We start from the raw sequence: 6,806 nt of genomic DNA, 5'->3' as shown, positions 1-6,806 counted from the left end.
TTTTTCTGTGGAACATATAACCACATTATTGTGGAAAACTCGCCTAATTATTGTATTTTCATATTTTTCTGACTAAATACATTTTCCATGATAGAACTGTTATAATATAAGCAGGTATATGCATTTTTAGAGGGGGATTTTCGTTTCTGAAATGTCAAAATACAGTTATATACATATTTTTAGAAGGGTGTAAAGTATTTGCTGATTTTAGCTCTTTGCAGGAGGGGGGGGGGGGGGGGGGGGGGGGGGGGGGGGGGGGGGGGGGGGGGGGGGGGAAGGAGCTGTGGTCCCTATCCCCTGCGAATCCAGGGACATGACTGTTTAAGTAATAGAAACTGCCCTCTGACTGAAAGTGATTAAAAACTGAAGAGTAATTCCTCCTCAGACACTGGTGTCAGCTTTATCTGACACCACATACATAAAAACAAAAAGTTTAACCAAACATTATAAGCAATCTATATATTTATAATTAATAAATCCATAGTTTTTACATTTAGAAATCACTAATTAGTGTCTTAACTGTTTAAAAGAGGAAATGTCTTGTAAAAAATAAATGAGGTACACTGAGATGGCTGACACACAGGTGAAACAGCCTCGCTGAAGGTGACTGAAGGCGAGGTTTCATTGTATAGTTATGCAAAACTTCAGCTTGTTCCTGGAGAGTAATGTGGGCCCCTCAATTTACCGTCAGAGAAGGAAGTGCACCTGAAATAAATAAATGCATAATTTGCAATGTACTATAAAGAAACAGTACACGGTAAGAAAGTTATAGTATAAAAGAAATTATGAGGTCCTGTTATACTGAAGCAGAAACTTTTATTTTAAGTTGTAAGTTGTTGCTTGTGGTCAATTGCATAGTTTTAACGAGGACACATCCGTGGTCATATTTCTGTACTTACTAACAGGTACACATTGCTTGTACTGCATGTTCTTCAGCTGGAAAATAACAATATTGCTACTCATTGAACAACCATTTAACAAGGAAGTGAATTATGTATAAATATAAATGACCATCTCAACAAATCATTATCATTATAAAGTTTAACCATACCAATGACATGAAATTATTAATTCTCGCAGATATAGCCCAAAAGCTTTGTTCTTAATTACTTACCGTTAATTACTATATCATATTTATTACAACTCCTTGAAATATTATGAACTGGATAAACTGAAAGTGTAACAACTCTCTGACTATTTCTTTCAAGGATTTTTTTTATGATGCTCCATCATACGTTGATGGTTACAAGTGTGACAATCACTGTTGACATGTTTGACTGCAACATCTTGCAGAGATAACAGCATATCACTAAAGGAACAGGTGCATCTGATCTACTCATATCGACAACTGGGTTACTGTATGTAAATGCAGAATTTACATTGGTTTCATACAAACTGTGCTATGCAAGCTTAACTTATTGAACCAAGGACTTTTTAGTACAATTTTGATGCGTTTTTAAAACAGTGAATGAAAATTAGTACAATTTTTTTGTGGTGAGAATAATACAGTGTATGAAAAAGAGACTTTTGTGGTGGGAATTGTACAGTGACCAAAATGACAAATTTTCTTGTGGCAGCAATTCAACAGTGACTGAAAATGACTATTTTTTTTTTTTTTTTTTTTTTTTTGTGGAAGCAATTCAACAGTGACTGCAAATGACAAATTTTTGTGACAGCAATTCAACAGTGACTGAAAATGACAAAATTTTTTGTGGAAGCAATTCAACAGTGACTGAAAATGACAAATTTTTCTGTGGCAGCAATTCAACAGTTACTGAAAATGAAAATTTTTTTGTGGCAGCAATTCAACAGTGACTGAAAATGACCATTTTTGTGGCAGCAATTAAACAGTGACTGAAAATGAAATTTTTTTTGTAGGAGCAATTCAACAGTGACTGAAAATGACAAAAATTTTTTTGTGGAAGCAATTCAACAGTGACTGAAAATGACAAAATTTTTGTGGAAGCAATTCAACAGTGACTGAAAAGGACAATTTTCTAGTGGCAGCATTTCAACAGTGACTGAAAAGGACAATTTTCTAGTGGCAGCATTTCACAGTGACTGAAAACGAAAACTTTTTTTGTGGCAGCAATTAAACAGTGACTGAAAATGACAAATTTTTTGGTGGCAGCAATTCAAGTGACTGAAAATGACGAATTTTTTTTCTGACAGCAATTCAACAGTGACTGCAAATGACAAATTTTTGTGACAGCAATTCAACAGTGACTGAAAATGACAAGATTTTTTGTGGTAGCAATTCAACAGTGACTGAAAAGGACAATTTTTTTGTGGCATCAATTCAACAGTGACTGCAAATGACAAATTTTTGTGACAACGATTCAACAGTCACTGAAAATAACAAATTTTTGTGGTGGGAATCGTACAGTGACTGAAAATCATATATTTCTGTAGTGGCATGATTTCAATACTGACTCCTGAACATACTGGAAACACTTATGCTGAGAAAAGAGATTTATTACTTAGTATGGAAGACTACCTTGGTTTCATTAGATAATTCTATAATGAATTTTACTCCTAAGGAAGATGTAGAATGTAAACATACAGTGTGATGGAGACCGTTTATCTTTTATGTTTGACTATATTTTGCTGATTACATACAGAAGTAGAGGCATAATTACTGGATATACATTAGGAATGAGTAAGTAACCTAACACCACCAATTACTCACTTTATCACAAAGTTTCCCGTTAGTGCCACGATATGTACCCCTAAATAAACACAAGACCAAGGATTGTGTTCATGTAGAAAAACATTTAACGAAAATAGTTATATACTACTTATTACCTTTGCATTGTCTGGAGTTTTGTTTGGTTGTAAATTAGGTATATTACTACTGCTCCTGAATATGATTTACCATGGCGACCAAATAGTTAATACATTTCACCCTCATCTGAAAATATGAATTTTGTAAGTGCAGGCACTGGACAAAATAAAAAGCTGCATTAGTAAAATCAAATTTAAGATGCAGTCGCACACCCAGAGAGAGAGAGAGAGAGAGAGAGAGAGAGAGAGAGAGAGAGAGAGAGAGAAGAGGACATTTATAATTATTATTCATTGTTGAAAATTTGGTGTGCAACTATTAAACATTAGCCAAGACGTTCAAGAACTTAATTTATGGTAATTTTTCCCAGATTCATTCATTTTTCTTTTGGGAAACCATTAATCAATGGTGGTTGGTCCATGTAGGATTAGTCTACACTGCTATTACTTAAATGATCTTATAAGCTAACATCCCAAATTAACAGACACAAGTTGAGGTGTTATAGCTTGATTGCCCAGTCATAAAAAACTGTACTTATCAGCTACCCTCTTACGGTTATTTTTAGTATATCATTTCCTGTAGCACCCACAGGGATGAATAGGGCCTCAATGAGCTCACGCCACCACGGTCAGTCCTGGACTGACTCCTCGAGATCTCCCTAACACTCAGCTCCTTCTTCCAACCCCATTCTCCTCTACCTCGTTTATTAGTTTGTATGGTGTTTTTTATGTTGCATGGAACCAGTGGTTATACAGCAACAGGACCAATGGTTTTACGTGGCTTCCAAACCACGTCGAGAATGAACTTCTATCACCAGAAGGAATGCCACAGAGGTGGCAGGCCAACACCATACCGACCACGCCACTAAGGCGCTTCCTCTACCTCGTCTCCTTTGGCCGACCTCCAACTTTTCTACCAAGAGGAACCCACCTGAGTGTATCTCGTACTATTCACTGTCTCCCATGCACATGGCCTAGCCACTTCCAGCGTGAGAACCTAACATACTCATCGACCGGCTACACACCCGTTACTTCTCTGATTCTGTTATTTGATATCCTATCCCTCCAATTAAATCTTAATATTCTTCTGAGCACCTTATTTTCAAATGCTAAGAATCTATTATCCGAAGTGATAATATATATATATATATATATATATATATAATATATATATATATATATATATATATATATATATATAATATAAAAAAATATTACTACAAATAGATATGCTAATTTCACTTATTTCCCCGGTTTTGTGTAAGTCTTATACCCAGTTTGGAGGGTAAACACATCCCAATTGGCAACACTGATAAACAATTGAAGAGCGCAAAGAACGCCGTAGGTACAGTTCACGAGCAAGAGTGTTGATATTCTAGTCAGAAATTTTGTTACTTTTCAACAACGAATATTTTCAAATTAATAATCATGAATGTAAAAACTTTATGCAATTCATGACCTTATACTGCCATTTAACTATTTATTTAAATAATTATCTAGTGCCCTCTTCTTCTTCTTCTACCAAAAAATCCTAGTTCCCTTGAAAAAGTCGTGGGTGGAAGTCATTATTTACAATTTTTGTGAAGAAAGTGCACCAGCGTCTAAGGGTACTGGCGGTGTGTGGATTTAGCACATGAAATGGGAAGTTTATTGACACAAGCGACTCCGCAAACATCGAGATGGCGTCAATCTTCTGAATATTCCGAGTTGTAAGTAAAAATTTCGAAAGCATCATGGAGGTAGTGTGCACTGCATAAGGCCCGACTTTTCATTACCCTCTGTTTAATCTTAAAATATGGCCTTAATTTCTAACTTTGGAGAAAATACTTACTTCGAAAGGAGAGTAGAGGTCTCGACCTCCTGCCCTCACCACCAACTACTCATGACTGATGACCATCTCCGGTGTCAGGACGTGTTAAAGTACTTTTTCGGAGGGTGGCTTCAAACGCGGTGGAAACTGGATGCGGTAGTCCAGTCGGTTGTTCCCCCTATTCACGGATTCTAACTATACGCAGGGGGGTCTGGTACATGTCCCCCACAAATTCATGGGGACCAATGTATCTGATTTGAGAAATTTACCCTATTTCATTTATGTTTTTACGGCTGTTGACTTTCCCTGGAGTAAATGTCCCTCCAGCCCTTAGAAGGACCTACTACTTTTCCACCTTTTACTTTACCTCCATTCATATTTGCCCTCTTGTATCTCGCTGTTCAACAACTCCAACTCCCTATTTTCACTTTCCTAACAGCTGAAATGTCTGTTGCCAGTTCAGAAGTTAAGGGCTTCGGTTCAGGTTATACACAAAAATCAATGGATTCTGGAGCCTTAATTCCTGGCAGTGTCCTCAACACGTTTGGGTAAGAGTCCTTCAACTATGCAGGAGTTGCAACGACACACTTAAGCATGACACACACACACACACGGATAGCCTAAACAGAGGGGAAAGTATTACCTAGTGTATTAGTAAGGGAACACATACAACAAGACTATCAGAAAATACAGTACAGTAATCCGTAATCCCTCGACCGTTTTAGAAAGGGAACACAAACAAATCACAGTATTTACCAACTATAACAAACACGTCAATTTCACCAGGATATTTTTGTGGGGAAAAAAATTTTGGTAATTTTAAGTTAATTTTGAAGCGATTTTGTTGGGGAAAATGTATGATTCTAGTTAAATTTAGTGTTATATGACAATGCCTTTTTTGTTTTCCAGCCATGGGCTTGGACTCTGTATGAAATTTAACATTGAACAAACGTTACTTTATGGGAAACCGTAACTCAATTCTTACTTCCTCTCATGCCTGTGATTTTCATTATCCACAGCTGTCAAAAATGGACGAAATAACTATGACATTGAACATAGAGAGAGCAAATAAGCCCCTGGAAATTATAAGACGGCATTAAATTGGCGATATGACTTACCTTTTCTCGACTGCGTGATCGTATAAAGAAGTAATTAAACGGAATAAGTAACTCATTCTCGATGTTCACACTTTGGATAACAAGGACGAAACAGGTAACACGGTAACACCTGACAAACTGACAGTGACAGATGCTCAGTTAACCGGCAGGTCCGGCACCAACGGAAGACGAGGCTTGAGTTATTGTCGTACTGCATACATTAAAATCTGCATAAATCTATCTTAAAACCATTTTATTTTAGCAAAGCATATCTATAATGATACAATGGTTTATTTCGTAACATGGGAATCAAGTAATCAAGTAGTTTGTTCTTTTTACCGACGCTTTTTAATTCTACGTCCGCCAACTACGTCCAGAGCCTGTGCCCATCTCTCTACTATAAAAAATGGTCAAGGGAAGACTCATGTATTTTTGCCTTCATATTTTAATGCCGATATTTAGCTTTCTTGTGAATACAACTTTATAGGGAAGTCATATAATTGGAAAACATCGTCATTTTACCAAAATCATGCGATATTCATCACACAATTCCGTTAAATAATCTCTCGGTTTTCGAATATTAGCTCGATCTTAGAACTGGCTATGTGGAAATAGACTTCAAATAGATCCTGCTTATTCAATATAGGTTATTAAAAGTTCCTCTATGTTAAAATAAGTCAATAAAGCGCGAATAATAAAAAAAACAGATGCTAAGACACTTTTATACAATAGAATTGGATACATGCAAGCAAAATATCGCCGATTTTTCGATGAAAATAGCGAATTTTTACCAATAGACTCTGTACCTCAACTTCCCTTGAGGTTTGATAGCCAGCGTTTGCAACACTTATTTGCGAAACCGCCTAATAAAGCGAAAATAATGTCACGCCTTTGAAACAAGGGCCCGTGCTGGTATAGGGTAAAAACAACCTTGAAAATATTACTGTACGCTGGTATAGGGTAAAAACAACCTTGAAAATATTACTGTACGCATACAAATATGGAAGAAACATTGGCTGATTTAGATGTATAATGCCATAGAATATATATCATGGTAAGTTCATTCTAAAATACGAATGTTTTTACCTTCAAATTCACATCCTTATGATTGAATATTT

General features: G+C 36.3%; 1 long non-coding RNA gene across 1 annotated transcript; it reads right to left on the bottom strand.

Moving 5' to 3' along the window:
* Nucleotides 1-249: 249 nt before the first annotated feature.
* LOC135205035 (uncharacterized) lies at nt 250-5,846 on the bottom strand. Its single transcript, XR_010312399.1, has 3 exons — nt 5,710-5,846; nt 2,806-2,911; nt 250-705 (listed from the first exon to the last, which is right to left on the bottom strand). It is a non-coding gene; the product is annotated as an uncharacterized LOC135205035 (long non-coding RNA).
* Nucleotides 5,847-6,806: the final 960 nt, after the last annotated feature.

This window comes from Macrobrachium nipponense, chromosome 48 (assembly GCF_015104395.2).
Source record: "Macrobrachium nipponense isolate FS-2020 chromosome 48, ASM1510439v2, whole genome shotgun sequence".
NCBI lineage: Eukaryota > Metazoa > Arthropoda > Malacostraca > Decapoda > Palaemonidae > Macrobrachium > Macrobrachium nipponense.
Note: the sequence above shows the minus strand (reverse complement) of the source record. Positions and strands in the feature narration are given on the sequence as shown.